The following is a 23,474-nucleotide window of genomic DNA, read 5'->3' as shown; positions in this document are numbered from 1 at the left end:
ATGTGATTGAACTTGGAACTCCCTCCCAATTCCAGGGACCCTCCTGGACTCTTGAGAACTTACTTTACTGTACTTAATTTTATAAACTTTCCCCCCAACCATTGCCGTTAGAAAATAACTCATTCTGCATAGCCTAATTTTTTTAATTATAGAGATTAATCACATTTACTCTTTTCCTACTAAGTTAAAAAAACTAATTATTATGATTTTGGTAAAAATTAAACATTTTTCTAGTAGAATATAAATTATTCTTCAATCACTTTTATGACGTCATTAAATCATTGGAACAGACATTAATGTTTTCTTTTTGAGTAACTTTTTACTTCATGTCCTTTGAAAATTTTCAATCCAAACTTCTAGGCAGAAAAAACAAATTACTTACCAAGAAAGATAATCAGATTGGAATCTGATTTTCATAAGCAAATACTATGTGCTAAGAAATGATGGGTTCTAAAGGAAAAAGGACCATGGCCCCAGAATTCCCCACACAGCCAAGATATCGTTCAATTGTGAAGATGTGAAAAGACAGAAAAAACGTGCTGCCTACATATCTTTCATTAAAAAGTTATTGAGGTAAATACTCCAGCCAAATGAATAATAAATCAGAATAAAGAGATCAATAAAGGATGCCAAGGTATACAAGATAGAGTAAGTATAAAATTTGTAACAACTAACCAATAATGTAGTTGTAAATTTTAATACATATTTTGAAGACTTTTATTCCAGAAGAGAAAAATGATAACAAAAACATCATTCTGTAACTAAAATTTCAGTTTACTTCAATGAAGCCTAAATGTGAGGAGAGGAATTAAAATTTCGCAGAAGATCTGATTGTGATGCTTGAGAAGAGATAGGTTAAAGATTCTGAATATTTCTTAACTTTGATAGGGAAATATAAGTTCACTTACATTTGTTAGTGTGAAATAGGCAAAAGCTAATAAAGAAGAAATGAAGCAAAAGACAAGTATAATAAGCTGAAGTACAGATTAAGATGGCAGGACTAAGACTAAATCAGTCATTAGTATATATCAGAGGTTAGAACAAATGTAAATGAGTTAATTCTTGTTCCTCATATCACTCAAGAACACACACACTAACAAGCAAAGTCTTTCCAATTGAGTAAAAAGCCAAGACCATTATTTCCTATTTATAAGAGACATACTTAAAAGTAAATGACAAAGAATTACTTTTAAAAAGAGATGTGAAAAGATATATCAAATAAATGCATGCAAAGGAAAATTAGGAATAGAGATATTTATAAGAGAAAAGAAGAATTTAAGACAAAATACACTGTGTATAGAGGCGATTGTTATAATATTAATAAAAGATAAAATTCACCAAGAACATATAACCTTTTGCATTGAAAAATGCTTCATTGAATTAAAAACTATTTGCAACTAATATGGCAAAACAAATTTTACAAAAGTTCTTACAAGTTAATTAGAAAAATATCAACACTCCAAAAAAAGAACAAGCCAAGTTTACTAATAAGTAGTTCCTAAAAGAATACATACAGATGTCCATTAAACATATTGAAAGGTCCTTGACCTCTTTATATTCAGTGAAATGCAGATTAAAGCCATAGTGACATTGTTCACAAATCCAGTTGGCAAAGATTTTAAAGTTACAATATTTAGTGTTTATAAGGGTAGGAGGAAATCAGTCCTCTTAAGCAACTCTTGGAGGAAATGTGGATTGATAAAATATTTATTTTTGGAGAACAATTTGTCAGTATTTATGAAAAATTTTAAATGGGGTAATTTGTAAGAATTTATCTTACAGAAATATTCACATACATGCACAAAGATATATTTATAAAGATATTCAGTGTGGCATTATTTGTAGTAAAGAAAAATTAGAAATAACCTGTATGTTCATCAGCAGAAATTAAATTTTAGCACTTCCATACAATGGAGTATTATGCAGCTGTTAAGAAGCATGCATTGATATGGAATAATTTCCATGACATATTAATGGAAAAAAAAAACAAATTTTATACCAGTATATATAGTATGAACATTTTTTATTTGTACATTGTGAAAAGTATAGAAAATCCCCAGAAACTGGTAACAATACTTATCTCTGAAGTTGGATTCAAACCATGGAATTGAATGAGATTACTCAAGGCAAGCTAGAATAAAGAGAGAAAAATTCAAGAATGGAAAATGTGAGTCATGAACATTTAAGGGTAGGAAGCCAGACCCAAACCTACATTGCAACCATTTCTCTATCCATCCACCCATAAACCATCACTAGGGGCCTACTATGCACTTAGTGCTAGGGACATTAAGATAAATATCAGGTACAATTTCTTTCTTGAGAGGCCCTCAGCACAGAAAAGATCAGTATACCCCCTTTAGGTAATTCAAAGTAACAATAATGCTAAACCCTGAAGAAGTATGGAAGTTAAACAAAGGAGGTTGTCAACAGCACAAAGTGCACAAATCCAAGTGCTTGAAGACTGAAGAATACACATCCAAGCAATTCTTAGATACTGACGGAGTGTCCTACAGTTCGGCTCCATTCTGACACTATCTGCCTGGAGATAGCATCCGATTCCACAGGTTAAGGGCTCAGTTCCAAAAGACTGCCCTGAACTTCAGGTGCCAGTGACAAGTCCAGGCTGCTACCTATGCTTCTGACCGACTGGCTACAAGTCAGAGGTTCCCACCATCCCCTCCTTGGGTTTGATTAATTTGCTAGAGTGGCTCACAGAACTCAGATAAACATTTTACTTACTAGATTACTGGTTTATTAAACAGGATATATGTAACTCAGGAACAGTCAGACAGAAGAGACAAACGGCATGTTATGGGGAAGGGGTGTGGAGCTTGGCACTCTCTCTGAGCATGTCACTCGTCCTGAATCTCCACCTGTTCAACAACTCAAAAGCTCTTGTCCTTTGGGTTTTTATGGAGGCTTCATTACATAGTCATGATTGAGTAAATCAATGGCCTTGGGTGACTGATCCAACCTCTAGCCCCTTTCACCTCCCCAGAGGTCGGTAGGTAGGACTGAAAGTTCCAACCTTCTGATTACTTGGTTGGTTCTCTTGGCAATCAGCACCCATCCTTAGGTGCAGTCCAAAAGTCACCTCATTAACATAGCCAAAGACACTTTTCTTGCCCTGTCACTTAGGAAATTCCAAGGTTTTAGGAGCTCTGTGCCAGAAATGGAGATGAAGCCCTTATATATATTTCTTATTATATATCACAGTATCACTATTGATGCTAAATTCATCATTAGCCTGATCTATGACATGTGGTATTCTGCTTAAAATAAACTTGTTTTCATCTCAAAAAAATAGTGTCTATATTGGAATATAGATTCTATTAAAGCCATAAATGAATGACCTCGGTTCTTTTAAGTGCAATGAAACAGAATTCCATGCATTAAGGGAAGAAACCAGCCCAATGATTTTATATCCTCCGTTCTTTTCAAAAGTAATATCCAAACAACATTCAGACACAACCCATGCTATATGGACCCCTGTGCCTGAAGATAAGAATCTGCAGCTATCTGGGGAAAATCCCAGATCTCAGAGTGGGCACTGGTCTCTCAGCATTGTGGATGGATGGCCGAGGGTTGACATGGCCCATAGCAGGGTCACTGAAGCTTGTCCAGAATGTCTTTCTTATAAATAGTAAAAGGTCTCTATTTTTGCCTCATGTTTGTGTATATTGTGAAATAATTACCACAATGAGTCTAGTTAATATCCATCATCATCCACTGTTACAAGAAATTTTTTCTTGTGATGAAAACTTTTAAGATCTACTCTCAAAGCAACTTTCAAATATACAGTATAGTATTATTAACTATAGTCACAGTGCTGTGCATTACATCCCCATCAGTTATTTATTTTATAGCTGGACATTTGTACTTTTTAACCCCTTTTACCCATAAACACCCTGTCCACCCACCTCCTCCTCTTGCAACCACCAATCTGTTCTGTTTGGAATTTTTTTCCTTGCTGTTGAGTTATATGAGTTCTTTATATATTTTGGATTTTACCCCTTATCAGATACCTGATTTGCTGTGCAAAAGCTTTTTAGCTTGATGTAGTCTCACTTTTTAAATTTTTTTTCTTTTGTTGCCTTTGCTTTTGGTGTCAAATCCAAAAAAAAAAAAAAAAATCATCACCAAGACCAGTGTCAAGGAACTTATCACCTGTTTTCTTCTAGAAGTTTCCAATCTTTTAAAGTGCTTTTCAAAGAAATAGCTGTGGGCCCACATTTTGAAAGCTACTTATAATTAACTTCCCTTTGCTTTACTTGGGATACAAAAAGACAGATTTGTCTCTAATCTGTTTATGGAGGGACACATAACAAAAAAGGAAGCAAGTGAGATTTTAAAACCAAAATGGTTCTAACTGCAGTTTTCTTCAACGCAGACAGAAAATGTGCAGGGACTTTGGCCACCTTTCTTAAGTACTGTGGTCACAATCTATTTGTTTCATTTGAGTCATATATAGGGAAAGCCATTCCATTTCCAGCTCAAATGTCTTGCCCAAATTGGAGGTTTTCCTGATCATCTTCTATAATAGTAGATACTTAGATTTGGAACAAGACAGGAGGGTCTGTCTGGCTTCTCCATTCCTATCCACTTGGTGCCACAAATGGAGTTTCTAGCCCAGCTGCTCCATCCAACAGCTATGCTACTCCAGGTTCCTTACATCTGTGATGAAATCTGGGCCCATGTTTCCATGATTTGCACATCCTGCTTTCCTTGCCTGAAAATCCCCTCCCCTTCGCCCCGACCTGGCTACTACTATTTCTCTTTTCAGTTTTTAGCTCAGATACCAGCCACTACGGGAAGCTATCCTAGCTCACCTTGTCAGCCTTGGCTAGTATCTGTCTTTGCATTTATTATAGCAAGAATCCTGTTGTTGGTTTACTGGTCTGACTCCTCCATGAGGCTAGAGCTGTTTGAGGACAGGTTGGCACCCAGCCCAGGGTCTGACATGTGGTCGGTCAATCAGCATTCAATAAATACTTCCTGGGTCGCTCCGTAAATGATCAAGTGAGCAGGGATACCTCTTTTCCTGAGACAGGACTGAAGTGAGAGAGGCAGTGTGACAGTAGAGCTGATTGGGGAGGTTGGGGCAGACACGGCAGTTGTACTTGCTCACAGGCACCTGCTTTCTCAGTGAAGGAGGAGCTTAGGCCCCCTGCCGAGAGAAGGGAAGGCAGGAAGCTGGTAGGACCCTTGAGGAAAATAGGAAAGGTTTGGACCAGCTGTTTTAGAGAACGGAAATGGAGTAGATGAGAAACCCTTGAGGGCCCAACTGAGGATGGAGCTCATAAATTTATAATGGAGACCAGCAACATGAATATGCAATTTTCTCCAGAAAGGCTTAGCAGACCTGAACTAGAAATAGACAAAATAATGCTAGCTTCTATTTATTCATGCCTTCTATGTGCCTGGACCTATGCTATATGGTTAAGATGCCCTTCTCTATTCCTTGTGACAAAGCCTGTAATGTAGATATCATTATTTCCATCATATGGATGGAAAAACTGAGGCTTATGGGGGTTAATAACTTAATAAAGCCACACAGCTGGCATTTGGCAGAAGCGGATACAAACCACAGACTGGTTCCAAAGGCGAGGACCATGTCTGGGCTGTGTCATTCCACTGATTTTTCTGTGGGTCCAGTTAGGTTGAGCTGAGCTAGGGTTGGTCACGGTGAAGGCAGTGAAAGGACAAGGAGACTAGAAGGAAGGGTGCTGGCTAGCGTGCTGTTGGAATGACTAACTGTGGCTCTAGGTGAGCTGGTATCTGAATCCAGGCATGTCTGAAGATCTCTAAGTGGTGGGAAACTAAAGGCATCAATGTTATCAAAGAATAGATTTTAAAATGGTAAAGGAACAGCAGGAGGGGATAGGTAGCAGGATGTGCTTTGTGCTTATGAGTTCAAAATGACCCAAGTCCAGGTGGTGATAAAGCTAAGGTGTGGCCATGGGAATGGACATGAGGGAACCAGAATGAAGGAGATGGTAGAAGTAAAGACACTTCTGTATTGTTTCTTGGAAGGTTAATGCCTGGCACAATTTAGATTTTCACTATTTACAGAATGTATGAATAAATAAAAGGATAAACACCAAGAGAAACTATGAAGTAGTGGGGCTTCTTTGCTTGTGTGGTTTGCGAGCAAGTATCACTCTTCTGTAATCCCGGTATACCCATTATCTAATGAAATAGATGAAGAGAGGAAAGGGAAGTTTGCCATCTAAAATGAAAACAAAGTGCTCCCTTGAAGCAACTGTCTGGTTTTGGAAAGTAGAGTTATAGAGGCTTAAATATTTGGAAGACTGGCCTTTTTGATGGGGAGAGAAAAGAAAGTTCAGTGAAAGCAAAGTTATTGTTATTATGGGTGGGAATATGGTGATGCAATTATGAAGTGAGGATCTTCTATTACTCTGTGCTTTGTTCCTATGTTGTACATGAGGCCCTTCAGAAAAGATAGTGAGAAAAAAAAAGAATTTCATTTTCGAAGGGAACATTTAGACATAGTTTACAATCTTGAATTAAGCAGCTTTAAAAAAAAATCTTGTATTTTCCTACTTACTTATCACTTATGAAGCAACTGACAATTTCCCCTAGTTATTTTAAGCAAGACTTATATTTAAGAAGCTTAAATAAAATCATCAGGTTTTGGTTAAAAAAAAAAGATACTGTGAACGTTCTGTGTTTTGTGTGTTATATCAGGGATCCAGGCTTGGTCAACACTTTAATGCTTTGGAACATGTAATCAAAGCATGGAGTCTTGTTTAAGCTAGGTCATGATTATCCTTCACAAACGGAGTATGAAACAGAATCCTGATTCATGCATTAGTTTATTGTTTTCTTCTGCCGGTGTCTGATTGTTAGGTATAATATATATGCATGCCAAGTGATGAGAGATGAAACAGCATGATGTAATCTTGTTGTGTTTCCAAGAGCGAAGCCTCCAGGGTATTAGTAAACACACCGCTAAACAGAGCCTCACAATACACTTCTGTGTTTTATAGTTTTGTCAAAATCAAAGGAAATGTATTTACTTTGGAACAGATAATTGTGGGAAATTTCTATAGTGTCCCTGTGGCTTGTTTTTCATGGTAACCAGAATTCCCTTTGGTGTGTGAATAACATTGTATAAGTAAGCAGCGTTGGACAAAGGACAAGATGTATTCCAGTCTTAATTGTGGTGTGGAGTTTTACCCTAGGTTTCTCACTTCTCTTGTCAGGAAATGGCTGTGGAAAGGTGTGTTACTATCCCACAGTTAACAGATTTAAGGTTCTTAGTTGAATATACTCTTGGTGAAATATAAGAGAAAAGCAATGTCTCAACCCTGAATTCTTAGATCATTAAAACTGAAAGACAACCCTGGCTGTTTGTATTTTGCTACTTTGTGATTTTTGCAGTAGAGAGGGTAACTTCCCTGCATCTTGGCTGTTTGGCTCTGGCATTTTCTACGTACTTGCAAACAGCATTCAGTTCTTTCCTGCTTAACTGTGTGATGGTGAATATTCTTTTTAATGTAGTCTTAAGTCCTTCTACTTAAGAGTACACCCATAAAAGGAACATTCTTAAGAAATAAAATCTAGGAGTCAAGGATTTTTATCACTCTCCAAACCGTACTTTCCTCCCATTTTTCTTCTAAAATAATTAGACCTTAAATTAACACTTTTTTGCTTCAAATGACAGAAACACTAGATACTCTCAGATATTACCCTGCATAGCATGAAGTGTAAAACAAAAGGCAGAAATAGAAATAACCTTAATTGTCTAAACCTGGGGAGATCAGACAGAGTCCACACCCTCAGTTTTCTGAAGGCTCAGTTGATTCTTATACTATGATTGAATGTCAATATACTAATTATAAGGCATTTATATTGTGAAATTGGCAAGTATGGAGTTAACTGATGAAACTAATACAGATATGTCAAAACAGAAGTAATCCAATTCTTTACAAGGCAAGAATGCATTAGATTGTCAATAGAATACCAGTGAAAGGGAATCACAGTAAGGGCGTGGATAGAACCAGTAACATGAAAAAATCTTCTAAGACTGACAAAAACATACTGTTAATATTGAATTTTATTCCTCCATAGTTAGAAGGGTGTGTATCACGGTGCTTGATTGCAAGGACTAGAGATTATAGACATATCTTCATTCTAGATGCTTTCCCCAAATTTTTATTCCTGTTTTCAGATAATGGAAGAACCAGTTAAATTGATTCACTGCTATTCCTAGGAACTACTTTTACAAATAAAGATCACTGTTTCAACCATACGACCCAGTATGATTCATTTCATCAAAATGGAAAAGTTATTTATTATAAATCAAGATGGTTCTATGAAGCACCATACATTGTCATCATGCTGTAAAAATTAGAGTATTTTAGGGAAGAGGAAAAAAGCCCACATGATTTGTAATTTACATCCTGAAGTTTCTTCCTCTTTCAGAAAACAATTAAGAACATTTTTTTCCTTTTAAATCAACAATACACAACCGTGAGAAATGGGTGGTGTTTAATTCTTGTGAGAATTTCACTGAGAAGGCCTAAGTCTATTCTATTTTAACCTTGGTTTCAAGTGATTCCTCTAGGATCCTGTATTTTCCTTGGTGATCTGTGTTAAAGCACTGTTATTAGAGCCACATGGCTGGAAGCCAGATTGCATAGACATAGGATATGAGTGGGTGGTCAGGAAGTGGGAATCAGTGAGCGTGTTTCTTTTAAGAAGTTGGCAGTGAAGAGAAGGAAAGAGAATGAATGGGAGCTGAAGGTGTAGTACAACAAGGGGATGCTCTTTGGGGTCAGGAAGAGAGATTTTAGCTTCTTGTAGGTATAGGCTGAGGGGGAAAGACCAGTGGAGAGGAGGAAAGGGAAGAATCAAGTGAGCTGACAATTGACGTGGGTACTCGAGGAGGATGAAGTGGGTAAGATCAAGGTCACAAGTATAGCAGTTAGCTCTGGAGAGCAGGAAACCCTTCTCTGTGCTGGGAAAGGAGGAGGAGAAAATGCACGGGCATTTCAAGATGTTTTGAGGAAGAATGGGGGAAATTGAAAGAGCTAGCCCATGGCCTCAGCTGCAGCAAAGTGGTAGGAGAATTTGAAGAAAGGAAATGATGTGAGATGGGTTTTGTAGAGAATGTGATTGGGTTTCAAAGAATAAAAGTACTGTAGAGTAAGAAAAGGGGCCAGGTGAGATTGTGTATATAAATTACAGTGATACCATTCCATTTAAATATTATTTTTAATGTCTCCAGTTGGTACCTTGGGAGGAGAAAATGTAAATAGGGAGTTTGAAGACTTAGGTTAGGGATTCTTTTTTTTTTTTTGTCTTTTTTTTTTGTTGTTGTTGAAGTATAGTCAGTTTACAATGTTGTGTCAATTTCTGGTGTACAGCACAATGCTTTAGTCATACATATACATACATTTATTCCTTTTCATATTCTTTTTCATTATAGGTTACTACAAGGTATTGAATATGGTTCCCTTTGCTGTACAGTATAAACTTTATTGTTCAGCTGTCTTATATATGTTAGCATCTGCAAATCTCAAACTCCCAGTTTATCTCTTCCCACCCCCTTTCCCCTCGGTAACCATAAATTTGTTTTCTATGTCTGTGAGTCTGTTTCTGTCTTGTAAATAAATTCGTGTCTTTTTTTTTTAGATTCCACATATAAGTGATATCATATGGTATTTTTCTTTCTTTTTCTGGCTTATTTCCCTTAGAATGATGATCTCTGGATCCATCCATGTTGCTGCAAGTAGCATTTTATTCTTTTTTATGACTGGGTAGTATTCCATTGTATAAATATTTCTTTATCCAGTCACCTGTCAATGGACATTTAGGTTGTTTCCATGTCTTGGCTATTGTAAATAGTGCTGCTATGAACATTGAGGTGCATGTATTTTTCTGAATGAGTTCCCTCTGGATATATGCCTGAGAGTGGGATTGCTGGATCAGATGGTAAGTCTATTTTTAGTTTCTGGAGAAATCTCCATACTGTTTTCCACCATGGCTACACCAAACTACATTCCCACCAACAGTGCAAGAGGGTTCCATTTTCTCCAAACTCTCTACAACATTTATCATTTATGAACTTTTTAGTGATGGCCATTTTGATTAGTGTGAGGTGATACTGCATTGTAGTTTTTCTTTTTTTATTTGCATTTCTCTGATAATTAGTGATATTGAACATTTTTTCATGTACCTATTGGCTGTTTGTATGTCTTCATTGGAGAATTACATGTTTAGGTCTTCTGTCCATTTTGGGATTGGGTTGTTTGTTTTTTTGTTGTATGAGCTGTTTATTCTGGAAATTAAGCCCTTGTCAATTGCATCATTTGTAAATATTTTCTCCCATTCCATAGGTTGTCTCCTTGTTTTGTTTATGGTTTCCTTTGCTGTGCAAAAACTTATAAGTTTAATTAGGTCCCACTTGTTTATTTTTGCTTTTATTTCTATTGCCTGGGTAGGCTGCCCTAGGAGAACATTACTAAGATTTATGTCAGATAATATTTTGCCTATGTTTTCTTCTAGGAGGTTTATAGTGTCTTGTCTTATGTTTAAGTCTTTAAGCCATTTTGAGTTTATTTTTGTGTATGGTGAGGGAGTGCTCTAAGTTCATTGATTTACATTTGGCTGTCTAGTTTTCCCATAGGTTAGGGATTCTTAAAGTAAGTAAGACTTGAGAACATGGGCTGATAGAATTCATGGTATGGATAGAGGTTGTAGAAAGGTCTAAAAAGGACCAGTGAGTTGTGAGAACAGGTAATGTCTTAGGAATTGAAGGAAAATGAGAGCAGAGAGCAGGTTTAGCAGAGATTGGAAGTGATCATCAAAGAAGGGAATTTAAGAGTTTAAGATCTTGCAGGTGAGCAATTTAAATTATGAATAACCAGATCTAAAGTGAGGGTCTGTCTCTGGGCAGGGCAAGTAGGAGACTGGAGGTGATTGAGGACATGTAAGATACAGGGCTTGGAAGGGTTGACACCATCGACATTGAGTTGCCTACAGAGTTTGGGCTTTCACTGCACCAGTACTGATCTCTGTGATGGCACTGTTCTCTCCTTATTACATGTCTGACTCCATATTAGACTGCTAATCCATACAGCCTGAATAAGGTCTTATTTACCTTTATATTCCTAGTACCTGATGCAGGGTTTCATACACCAGTTAATGGAGCATAATTGTTAAGTACAGGAGTAAGAACAAAATTTGAACCAGGTATAATTTATGAAAAAACTAGGAGGTATAGGTGCATCAAAAAGGTAAAAGGTGATATACATGATGGCTTTGATTTCAGAGGTAAGCCGAGGTTGGGAGATGACTGAAGAACTAGGTTTGTGGTTAGAGTCTGCTCATCTCAAAGTTGATGGCTTGTAGAATGAGTGGTCACTATTAGAAAGGCTTGTAAGGGAAATGAGATCTTCAGGGACAAGCCAATATTGAAGAGAAAGGACAAAAAGGGTGTGTGTTTATATTAAGACAGAGGTTCCACAGGACACAGTGGAAGAGCCTAGTTGGGGTGCAGGGATTCATGATGTGGGGACTGAGCCAAATTGGAATGAGGATGGGCTAAGTGAGGACAGAGGGCAATAATTTCCATTTAGGGCAATATTCCAGTAATAGGAAGGAGAAAGGAGATTGGGAGGCAGGCTGAATATGCAATGGTGATACTGACAGAGCTTGCTGAAATAATAATAGCTAATACTTCCTGAGGCCTTATGATGGGCTAGTTACTCTGCTACGGTAATGTGTCACAGTTCCATGAATTAACTTATTAAGCAATGTGAGATAAAGATACCATTTCTGTTTTCCAGAAAGCGAGGTCACCTCCTCAAGGTCGCCCTGCTGGCTGGGAGCAGGCCTAGGAGTCACACCTCCAGAGCCTGTTCTCTACTCGTTCCAGATCCAGCCTCCTAAATAAACCCCCAAGTTCCAACAAGTAGTGTTGCTTTTTCACAGACACTTCCCACATGCCACCCAGGGGTGAAAGTTCTAAGAACCCAGGAGATGTCAGGCCCTGTGTTCGTTTAGGGTAGTCCTCAGGAGAAGGCATCCATTTTTGTTTGGCCCGGGGTGGGTGATCTTCAAAGCTCCACGGCCTTTAACAGACTGCAAAGCTGGAGACAGTTGCAGAGTGTGTAGATTACTGATTTGGGTTTTTTTTTTTCTTTCTTAAGAAAAGCCTAGGTAATTATGGAAAATATTTAACTCTGACAGAAGAAAAGAATGCCTTGTTTAATAAGAGACTGAAAAAGACAAAGGCATTGATTAACTTCCATGAAGAGATTGTCGTGTGGGGTGTGTGTACATGCATGCGTGCTGAAGGATGGGAGAATTAACAGTTGTGTGTGGAGGCACATTGTCCTGATAGCACACAAGGCAGCTCTGAATGTTTCCCTATGGCTGCACAACTGTAGGAAGCACAGACCATACGTGCTTAAATTGTAAATACAGCCACCTGCGTGACCCAAGGTGGAACAAACGGAAGACCTGCCCAGCTGAGCCAGAGCCAAAATGCTGACACAAAGAATTGTGAGCAAATAAAGTGGTGGTTGTTTTAAACAACTAAGTTTGGGGGTGGTTTTGTATACAATAAAGATAACCAATACAGTATATGATTTTATTTATATGAAGTTCAAAAACAGGCTAGTGTATGGTGATAGAGGTCAAAGTAGCAGTTATCTTTGGTGAGGACTGCCTGGAAGGGGATATAAGGAGGACTTCTGGAAATATTTTATTTATTGAGCTGGTTGATGGTCACACAATTCATCAAATTGTATACTTGAGCACTTGAGATTGGTGCACTTTATTATATGCAAGTTATACCTTAGTTAAAACACACACACACACACACACACACACACACACACACACAGTGCATATGATCCAGAATCTTTGTGAGATATAGGCACCACACTATGTGGATGAGATCCAAGCAGGCATGCAGGGACTGGTAGAGTCAGCAAAACACTAGACTGACAGTCAGACTGTTGAAGATGGAGGCCATTCACTTAAAATATACTTACTACTTACCTACTTTGGATCAAGCACTGTGCTTGAATAAAACGCAATACAACCTTGCAAAATTATATGTGCTATGCCAGACCAATGTAGAGACAAAGGCCAGAATAAAATGCTATTATTTTACCATGACAAATGGGCAACTGAGGACATAAAATGTAATTAAAAACTGGATTATAAATCCCGTCATGGTCTTTGAAAGATAAGCTGAATAAGTACTACTTATTAAGGTTCAGATCCATCAACAGACCTACAGAACTGTGTCTTTCCTTTTGTATAACATAGAGTGTATTTATGAGACTTGAAGATACCATTAAATTTAGGAACTGCCAAAAGAGAGGATGCTACCCTACTCTTGGTTAGATCATATTTAATACTTTTGTCAGTGAGCTTGACATTACAGCATACCAAAGCAGAAAGGAGCTAAACAACTTAATTCATCCTTTATTTACTATAAATACAACATTAAGTTTCTAGAAAATATGTCACTACAGTGAGCTTCTACCAGAGGTAGAATTGTTCTCAAATGAGCTGAATGAATGCTGAGAATGAAGCCAACATGGAGACAGCAGGACCACAAGGTAGACAGATGGGGTTCTGATGACATTGCTTGATCTAGCTGTACCTGAAGCATGAACACTTATCCTTTATTATTTATTTATTGTTGTAGCAGTCTGAGTCTGACTTTTTGTCACTTTAGAGGACCTAACCAATAGAATCAGCTGGACTGCCCCTTCCACCTTGTGCCCCTCCTTGGCTACTAGCTAAACCCTTACTACCTCCTCTTAGGCACAAAACTATCTGTGGTTATCTTCTTTCTTTCAGACAACTTTATACAGAATATAGGTGTGGGAGATGAAATTAGAGGCCAAATGACTAAAAAAATGGCAACAGTGTCAGGATCTAGAGCTTTTCTCGTTTGAAAACATGAATTCCTACTGCCATCTTGGCAGTCACCCAAATGCTTGGGGCCAGCAGTGCCACAGTTGCTTATATGTAGATATAGCCTTACTACACACACATATCAAAGATAAAGTGTGGGTAAGGTGGACAGTGAAAACCTTCTTTATTAACCTTTTAACCATTTAGTTAATTAACCTATTAACATTGTGAAGTAACTGTCTGTATTTTCTTTAATAATTAGAATGATCAGTATCAAGAGGTGTGCTTTAGTTTATTACATGTTGCTTGCATAATTATTACTTTATGGTAGACCATTATATATCTGAGCTGCATATAGTTTAACTTAAGGAAAATTTATGTTGGTTACTAGGAGTGACAAGAGACAAATAAAGACATGGCCCCTGTCCTTAAGGAATTGATAATTTAGTCTGAGAGACAGACATATAAACTGTTTGTGGAAATCAGTCTGGACATGGTGTCAGTGTCATCTAGCAGTAATAGGTATAGTCTGTTGTTTGAAAATATATGTAAATAAAAGTAGAGAGTTCAAAACTAGACAGGCCCAGAGAAGCTCACATACAGTATCACAACTTTTCTTGCCTGTCTCCCAGACTGGAAGGTGAGCCCCCAACATCTTACTCAGCTTGTATTCCAGACCATTGCACAGTGCCTGGATTAAGAAGTGTTTTGCTGAATTGCATTAATTAGTAGCTGCATCCCTGGTTCATTTAACTCTATAAATATGTACCACATCCATCTCTCTTGACCGCTGGCTGCCTTTCCATAGCTCAGAGGAAACAAGTAGATTCCTATATCCTGTCTTTTGCTTTTAACATATACTGGGCATCCGGCCAAGCAATGGCCAGGTGGACAGGCAGACAGGAGCCTAGAAAGTTTATCCCAAAGGTCAAGGAAAGGTGGATGGCCTTTGGTTCAGCTAGGCGTGAGAAACAAGGTGGGCCCGAATTTGACAAGTCAAGGGCCTGGGCAGGCAGCCAGGGCGGCTCTAGGAACAGAGTTGGAGGAGAGGATGGTGGGGAGGCAGGTGAATTGGTGATTAATTCTCATACAAGGCTTTAGCCCAGTCAAAAGCTTACTCCTTTTAGAGTAAGATCCAATCTTAAGCTATGGGAAATGCAGAGGGCTCTTGAGTGAAACTTTTTGACTGTACAGTGGATTTCCAAGGTGGTTCCCTAGCGGGACCTGACTCTACATTTTTCATACTGACAGCCGGATCTCATTCATGTGAACAAAGGATTATCCTTCACAATACTTCTATAAACAGAATTTTAATTAATGAATTCACAAGTAGCTATTTCCTGTTTGTGTGCATTAAACAAAGTTTTTACTCATAAATTTTATTTTAAGCCTAAATCCAGTTACACAGCTGGGTGCAAAATATATATGCATGTGTTTTTACAGAAACACCCTCCCACCCCCACCCCCTGCACACATGCACAGAGCTAGAGGGAAAATACCTCCAGATCTTTGAGTTACAATATGAAAATGTGGAGCAATACACAGAAACACTTTGAATCTTAACTTATGGAAATAAAAATAGGTTTCCTATCAGGAACACTTAATCCACTTGGTTCACATGTGTGTTGTGGCTCTGGGTCAGACTGAGAAATTTGTAGGAAGTGTTTGACATTAACCCTTGGAATTTATAGTTCAAATCTCTGAACCTGATATTAAATCCCCTGAATCTGACCTTCGCATTGTGCTGTGGTGGATTGGGTTTACTTTTCTGCCTTAAACAACTCGAAAAAAGGGGGGAGGGCAGAAATAAGTGAAGCAATTGTGTTTAGTTATTTTAAAGTAAATGGTACAGGACAATGATCTCTGAGAGAAGGGAAACAAATGAAGTGAACCCTGTCAATGGCCCGGAGCACTGCCTGGTGGATGTTTCCAGCCTGTAGTGCAATCCTTCTGAGTTGAGAAGAAACACTTTGTAGCTTGAGGAAGCCAAGGTCACTAGAATTTGCAGGGCAGAGTACCAGTGAGTAGAGAGCTAGACAGAGAATGAGAGAGAGAGAGAGAAAGAATATGCTCTGGAGAAATGCAGAGGGTACCCTCAAATCTTTAGTTGAGCACTAATCAGTTCATGTATGTGAGGAAGATTCTGAGGCGAGAGAAAGAATCAGTGAGGAGAAGTAGGTAGAACAATCCCCGGAGCTCACACAGAGCAATGAATAGTTCATCTTCCCATCATTCAAAGTAGAAAGACCTCTTAACACGTAAGATATTCAGTAGAGTACTCAGAAAGATATTTCCTCAGTTGTGGGGTCAAGCTGTAAACTAAATGTTATTGTAGACCTGCCTAACAAACATTAAAAGCAAGCCTTGAAAGGATCAACCCATTTCTAAGTAGTTTAACTTCCCCAGAACAATGTTCAAGGATATTTAAAAGAATACAAAAACAAAGATCCATCACTCCACAATCAAAATTCACAATGTCTGGCATCTAATAAAAAATGAGTGGGCATGCAAACAAATGGGCAAAATATATAAAATAATGAGAAGAGTCAATCAGTAGACACAGACCCAGAAATGGCATGGATCATAAGATTAATAGATAAGGACGTTAAAAAAGTTATTAGAGATATGCTCCATGTGTTCAAGAAGATAGAGGGGAGAGTGAGCATGACAAAGAGAGATGTGGAAGAGATAAAAGGGGCCCAAATCAAACTTCTAGAGATGAAAAACCAATGCTTCAGATAAAAAATACACCAGATGGGATTAATATGTTAAATGCTACAGAAGAAAAGATTAGTGAATTTGAAGGCACAGCAATATAAACTATCCAAAATGAAACACAGAAAGAAAAAAGATTACAAAAAAAAAAAAGAAGAAGAAGAAGAAGAAAGAGGTAAAAAATATCAAAGCAGAGCATCAGTGAGCCTTGGGACAAAATTAAGTTAATCTATACCTATTAAAGATATTGAATGAGTAGTTAAAAATCTTCCCACAAAGAAAACCCCAGGCCCAGGCAGCTTTGTGAATTCTACCAAACATTTAAGGAAAAAATAATACCAAATGTACACAGACAATTTGGCAACTTCTTAAAAAGTTAAACATATACCTGCCATACGCCCTGGTCATTTTACTTCTAGGTATTTAACCAAAAGAAGAGAAAAGCATATTTCTGCACGAATACTTGTACACAAATGTTCATAGCAGCTTTACTTATAACACCGGAAATAACCCATGGACTCATCAATAGGTAAACAGTTAAAATAATGGTGTATCCAGATAATAGAATACTGCTACAAAAGAACAGAGTACTGACATACAGAACGCCATGAATGATCTTAAAACCAGTACGCTTTAAGCTAGACAGAAAGGAATACGCATTGCCTGATTCCTTTCTAGATAAAATTCCAGAAAGTACAAACAAATCTGCAGTGACAGAAGACAGATCGGTGGTTGTCTGGGGGTGGGGATGCAGGGAGGGATGGATGACAAAGGGCCACAAGGAGATGTCTGTTCCTTGATTGTAGTGAAGGTTTTGTGGGTATATACATATGTCCAAGCTTGCTCCATCTTTGATGTGCCTGCAAACAAACGGGCAAATTTTGCCACTGACCTGCTCAACTGATGGGCTTTCCCATTTACCAGGGTAGGTTTGGATCCAGATTGAATTCTGTGAAGTGTTCTGCTTGGTTTGTTGTGGTTCTTGGGACATTGGCAACTAGCAACGGCTCTGAGTTGGCCATCAGCCATGAAGAGGCTGTGACTGTCTTGGATTTGTGCCTTGGGCTTCTTCTAGAGAAGCTCTGTAAGACTGGCCTCCCAAAACCTGAATCCAGCTGTCATTACTGCAGATTTCTTTGGGAAAAATGAAATGGGCAGCCGCCCTTGAATTTTGGATAACTCTCTTTTTTTGGAACAAAAGTTTTCACTCAGTTAAAAATTAACTGCATAGAGATAGAGAGAAACATTTTGCTATGCAACTTACTAAAGTGAGTGTAAAATTTTGGAAATGTTTAAACATAGATGGACATTAATGACCTCAAATTATCCTTAGAAGAAGTCAGCCTTAATCATAAGTGATCAGGAACAGCTAGAAAAGAGGTGACTGGTGAAAGTTAATTCCATTTAACTAATTCTTGTACTTCAGAGTGAAATAGACTTTATAGTAGAAGAACAAAGCAAAGACATTTAAGCAGTTGGATATAGACACATCAAAGACTGAAATTTTTGGAAATGTAGTGTCACTAGGACAAAAATTGAGTCTGTGAACCTACCAGTGGCTTTCCCATTAGAGCACTCAGCTGAGAATCGTTCAGCATGGTCCTCCTCAAAGGGTCAGCCCTCCTCAGAGAGAAGACTTTCCCTTCCCTCCTAAGCCTGGGTGCTTAGGTTTTGCTCTTCCACCTCTAAACCCAGTAAGTTTCTGTGATGCTGATGGATCCAAGGGGACATGCATGACACCAGGACCTTATCCTGTTGCTTTCCCAGAAAACTGTTAAGGACCACCATTAGGATCTTTTGTACCAAGCAGTTTTTCTGGCCTGCAACATCCTATCAAAATCAGTATCTCTCCACAGAGGATTCTCCTCATTTTCCTCTCCGTGGGATGGACTTCCTCCCATTGCTGAGTTCCCAGCAAGAAACCTAAGGCTCTTTTGTCTCTCTTCCAAAGAAAATTTGAATTATCTATCATTATCTAAGTGATTATGTATTTTTTCAAATGGAAACTTTGTTGAATTATAATTCCTAGGTTAGTGTTTGGAAAATAAAGTTGATTAAAATATTTTTTTAAATAGAAAAACACTTGAAAGTGTGAAATATAATCACCCGAGTCTCTAATGTAAATTTCTGGGATTTGTTTTGGAAAAAAGAGTAACTTGGGGGGAAGAAAACATAGGAAAATAACACCTGAGATAGTGCTTGGATTTAAGAAATGCAGATGATTACTCTTATTTTAACCACCTTTAAAACTAGTGTGTTAATTGGCCCTGCTCCTGGGGATGAAAAACTCTAAAATATTTGTAAATATGAAATCAGAATTTTTAAAAAAAAATTTCACACTTTCAGTTTAAGTCAAAATGAGCTTTTAATGGGCAAATCCTCTTCCATCTTTCTTTCTGCAGCCTGTGATGGAGGGACCACTTCCTTCTTAAAACTTCTTCACTTCTCAAGTGAAAATTCCCATCATTCTGAAAGGTTGAATCACTTCTGACTCTTCTTTCCCCACATAACCCTCTATGCTATTCTGCGGTCTTTCCCTGGGAGATCTCATGATTTCTAGCTCTCTAGCTGCAGCTCTAACCTTCATCTTAACTAAACATCTTCATTTTCAATTGCCTTTCAATATCTCTTACACTATGTCACCAGCACTTCAAACCCCAAAAGTACAAAATGTGCGTTCATTTCCAACTGTGTTCCTCTACTTGAATTTCCTAGTATTATTATCAACTTCCCAGTCATTCTGTCGGGAAGTACTGGTGCCTCCCTTTATTTCCCACATCCAGTTTTTTATCAAGAAATATTTTTAGTTTATATGCAAAGGTCTCTAAAATATCTTTCTTCATTCTCATGCCCACTGGCACTTGCATAATCCAGATTGTACTATTCCCTTATGGGATAAAGGACAGTACTCCCTACTTTTTGTGCTTGCCAACACACTTTCTTCTATTCAAGAAATCCTTTGCACTCAAGCTTGCGTTTTCTTTTTAACTTTTAGCTTGGTTTTTGTAGCTCATTTATTTAGAAACTTTAATGACTCATTATTGTCTACAAAGTAAAGTCCAACTGCTTTCCTAGTGTTTAAAGCCCTCCCCAATCTGACAAACCCTTCATTCATAGTTTATTCCCCAACTCCAACCTTTCATGGATGCCTGATGCATTTTCATTACTCAGTGCCTTTCCCGATATCTTTCCCTTTTCTTGTGTGGCCTCTTCCATAGCACCTGTTAAAACCCAAGCCATTTTCGAAATTGTGTGGAAATGCCTATTTTTGATGGTTAATTTAATCACCTTTTGCTTGCCATTGAGATAACCATTTGCTCGCTCACCTGTTCTAGCACTTACGCTGTGCTTGGTGGAAGATATGTTTGGCTCTACAGCTGGCTCTGTACTCTTGGAAAGCAGAGACTGTCTCACACACCTTTGTAACTCTGACAGTGCTTAGCATACTGCCTTGCATAGAAAAGCAAGTTCACTGTGCCACCCGTAGGAAGCACAGGTCACAAAGCAGAGGACGCCCCTGCTGTTTATCCTCTTGTCGTAAGGTGCTTGGACCCTTGTGTAAGTCTGTCTCAGATACATAGATAGGGAATTTGTGGATGCTTAGCGCACCAGGTTTTCTTTTAAGTGTGCGAATTCTATCAATAAACATAGCAATATTATTAGTATGTCGATGAAAATGATAGTTGACAGCTCATTCATAGAGCCGAGGAGCACTTAAAGTCCACCGTCTCCACTGACTCTCATGAGGAAGAAATGAGGCAGAGCACCCTCATTTTCTAGATGGAGAGACTGGCGCTAACACACTGGGCCACCCACATGGCAGGTACCAGAGTTGGGAACCACAGCCAGTGTAGGGCTCCTCTTTCCATACCTTTATGTTCCCTTTTGATTCCATACTACAGTATTTAGGATGATAAATTGTTTTGAAATCGTTTTCTTAAAATTCTCCTTTGAAGAGGAGAGTTTTGAGAGGCATTCCATGAATTCTAGAAGAATGGCAGTTTTCTAGGTTTTTCATATTGTGAATCTGTGTACTTTTGGCCACCCTAACACCATATTTCTAGATCCCTGTCTTTGGTGGTGATGTGTATTGTTTAACCAGTACACAAAGTCCCGTGTGGAGAAAGGACTTTTTGAACCGCAGGCTTCCAAGATTTGAGTTACTTACTGTCTTAACTTCTTGAGATCATCAGGGTTTACAGAAAAACCTTTTCTTCATAGATTCTGTTAAAGCTCAGCGCTTAGCTGCCTGAATTACTGAAGTCCTTAATTAAAATGTTTGGAACTGTTGGCAACATTTAAAATTTTGCATATTGTCAGCTGAAGAAACCTATGTACTTTTCACTGGGATTTTAAAATATGACAAGAAGAACATGCTGTGAAAATAGCATGGAAGAAACTTGTAGAATAGACTTGTCTGGTTGTTAGTGACAGAAACCCATCCCCATTACAGGCTTATGAAGTTGGAACGTCCAAGATTAGAGCAGCATTTAGTCACTGCACAGACATGCAGATAGTGTGTCATCCATCGAGAGTCTGTCCTTCCCTATCTCTCAGCTTCGTGTTTTCCTGCGCCGGCCTCATTCCTGGTCTGGTTCTCTCCTTGAGATTAATGTGACTACTGTCAACACCAGGCTTACCCTACCAGATTAGCACACTAACAGAAGGAGAGTATCTCTCTCATAACAGGCCCTGCAAAAGTCTTGGGAGTGTATCTTATTGGTCCAGAGTGGGTCACGTGCCCACCCCCAAATCATTTACTGTGGACAGCAGGATGGACTGCTCTGACTGGCCAGGTTTGGAGCATATGCTCATCTGTGGACTGAGATTGGGGTCAACTTCAGTGTATCCTGATGGACTGTGAGAAGGGGAGAGGCGGTCTCCCAAGAGAAAATCAGGGAAATGGCAAAAAGGGAAATGGATCCTGAACAGGAAAAAGCAACAAAAGAGTACAGTAACTTTTTAGTTACCATTCCCATAATCTAAAATATGATAATTTAGCAAAGCCCTAAATTTTAATAGTATTAATAGAGAAAATGTTATTTAAAAAATCAGTACCATAAGTAAATTTACAAACTTATTTTTAGCCTACAGAACAAGCTTTTAAAATAATGGTAATAAATTGTCTTTAGTCATTAAGACATTAATTAACTCATTCATTCTTGAAACTCCTTTTGAATGTTTAGCCAGACGTTGTGCTAAATCCTGCAGGTACAGATCCTTTAAGATTAGGTACAGGTTCTAGTTGGCATCAATCTCCCACATGTTAAAGCTGTTGAAGTAAGTAAGAGCTCTTACTTGGTAACTGGATAGAAATTTCAGTTGTGCCTTATACTGGAGGGTAGTGTAACTTAATTTTTAAAAAATGTATGTGGTAAAAAGTATTTTGTTAACTTAGCATTTTTAATTGATTCATCTTGGCCTTGCTTTTAGTTAAGCCAAATTAGTAATTTGACCAAACGGTGTATTTCTTAAGCTTCTTATGTCTCAGGAGTTCAAGATGACCATATAAAAAGGCAAAAATTTTTATATCATTTATGCTTCTTTTATGATGATTAAGCTATGATAGGCGATCGCACCTTCTAGCATAACTGATCTTTTTGATGATCGATCTTTACTCTGTGGCGAGTCCTTTAATTTTTGAACCAGTTATGCCCAAACAAAGGCTGTCTTTCTTGTTTCAATTATAGTAAATACTCACATTATTTATTAGGGGAGGATTATGTAACATTTAAATGAAGGCCCCAATCCATAAAATACCTGTCACAGATGAAAAACATGTACGTGGGTAAGCATAATGCATTCATTTGTAGGCTATGGATCGGCTCTCCCTCAAGGAATGTTATAAATCCACGCGGTGTCCCTGGGCGACGGGGCTAGCCGCAGCATCTGAAGCTGTAGCAGCCAACGTGGCCCAGGAGCTCCCCGCTGGCTGCACATCTGAACAGCTTCAAAAGTACAAGTTTCCCCATCAAAGGTTTGGAATAAATTACACTAAAAAATTGGCTCCAGAAAGAGTTATTTTGGATAGGACAAGGTGAAGCTCTCATGAGGTGTGTTAAATGAATCCCTTCTGTGCTGTGGGTGTCTGCGGGATGGTCGGTGAGGGTGGTTAGAGGCTGTGGGGGAAGTGGGGGAATCTAACCCCACACACGCTTGGGCACAAATGCCAAATCTACTGACTGGACAAGGGTTTTGAACATTCAGTTTCTTAATAAACAGCTTTATGACTTAATATGAACATGTATCTTATGAAAGACTGATCTTTTTCCTGAGACTTTGTTTTCCAAAGAATGTCTTTTCCCGTCAGCGGAGTGCTGGAGCCAGCTAGTACCAGCTGACGAGAGCTGATTGTTAAGTTTGTAGGAATTTTGTGAGCGAGTTGTTACACACGGATGCTATTAAAAATTAAATTATATAAACTTAACAATTATATAAGGTATGTTAAAAACAGAGGTAGCAAATACCCCAGACTTACCACTTCCCCATTATTTTACTACTTTTCAATATGACTTCAGCTCTTGAGGTCACTTTCGTCTATCACACTATATGGTGGACATGGCATGTAGTGGTGGGCACGGTGGACACGTCATACAGGCTTGTGCTGCCGTGTTCTCTTTACAGCCCCACCTTCAGTGACATCACGGAGGGATTATTTACATCATGGAAACTGACTACAAATCAGGGTTTAATTTATCATTCTATTGATTATCTAGACCTAGGAAAGTGATGGAGAAGATGTGATTAATGCATATTAAATTCAGTCATGTGTCGTGCCTGTAGCCATTACATTGTGAGTAGCCCCCAAATTGAAGAAATATTCTTCCAGTATTCAAACACTATTATCTAATTCA

At 38.3% G+C, this 23,474-nt stretch overlaps 1 long non-coding RNA gene across 1 annotated transcript in view; it reads right to left on the bottom strand.

Moving 5' to 3' along the window:
- The window catches only part of LOC140686150 (uncharacterized), a 31,694-nt gene extending 8,475 nt beyond the window's left edge, over positions 1–23,219 (bottom strand). The window contains exon 1 of the long non-coding RNA XR_012059712.1: positions 23,099–23,219. This is a non-coding gene — a long non-coding RNA (uncharacterized lncRNA). The remainder of the gene's footprint in view (positions 1–23,098) is intronic.
- Positions 23,220–23,474: the final 255 nt, after the last annotated feature.

Source organism: Vicugna pacos, chromosome 2 (assembly GCF_048564905.1).
Source record: "Vicugna pacos chromosome 2, VicPac4, whole genome shotgun sequence".
Classification (NCBI taxonomy): Eukaryota; Metazoa; Chordata; class Mammalia; order Artiodactyla; family Camelidae; genus Vicugna; species Vicugna pacos.
Note: the sequence above shows the minus strand (reverse complement) of the source record. Positions and strands in the feature narration are given on the sequence as shown.